Consider the following 781-nt stretch of genomic DNA (forward strand, 5'->3'; position numbering starts at 1 on the left):
GCTATTGATATTTGTTTCAATCAACGTCAACCGTATAGGTTTCTTAAAATCTAACTAGAAATATGGTATAATTTTTGATTACCGATTTTTGGGCTACCAGCTTACATCATTTTGTTTTATGATACTCAACAAAATTAACATTTGAATATAGATTTGTTATTTTTTCAATATGCTTACTAATTCTTTGTCGAACTTGTAACTCCATATGTATAAATACATATAAACAAAAATTACAATAAATTAATATTTATTTAACCGATTATTTAATATAATAAACTAACACAAATCGATATATAAATCGAAATAGTATACGAAAACTGAATATATATTCAAGTTGTTTTCTCTGTGATTGAAAAACTATTCTTTAATATAAAGAATAATACACCTGATGTTAAATAATATATAATAAATGAAATTTTATACTTCTCATGTGGTTTAGTTTACTAAATTTAAATGCTTTATATTAAAAGCATTTATTACTAAGTTTTAAACATGTGCCCGCAAGGTGGCCGCGTGGCCTAATGGATAAGGCATCGGACTTCGGATCCGAAGATTGCGGGTTCGAGTCCCGTCGCGGTCGGGTGGAAATTTTTTTTGAATTTGTAATTTTTTTTTATTAAGCAATTACTTCTTAAACTAATATTTTTTTTATCGCAAAAACAAAAATATATTAGGTAGGGCTTATATATTAAATAAAATCTATACTTAGTAATGATTAAATAATATTTTCGAACATTATAATTATATATTATAATTATATATTATATTATATATTATATTA

General features: G+C 24.3%; 1 non-coding gene across 1 annotated transcript; it reads left to right on the forward strand.

The window, feature by feature from the left end:
* Window positions 1-507: 507 nt before the first annotated feature.
* Trnar-ucg lies at window positions 508-580 on the forward strand. Its single transcript has one exon. It is a non-coding gene; the product is annotated as a tRNA-Arg (tRNA).
* The last annotated feature ends 201 nt before the right edge of the window (window positions 581-781 follow it).

Source organism: Teleopsis dalmanni, chromosome 1 (genome assembly GCF_002237135.1).
Source record: "Teleopsis dalmanni isolate 2A chromosome 1, ASM223713v2, whole genome shotgun sequence".
Taxonomy (NCBI): Eukaryota; Metazoa; Arthropoda; class Insecta; order Diptera; family Diopsidae; genus Teleopsis; species Teleopsis dalmanni.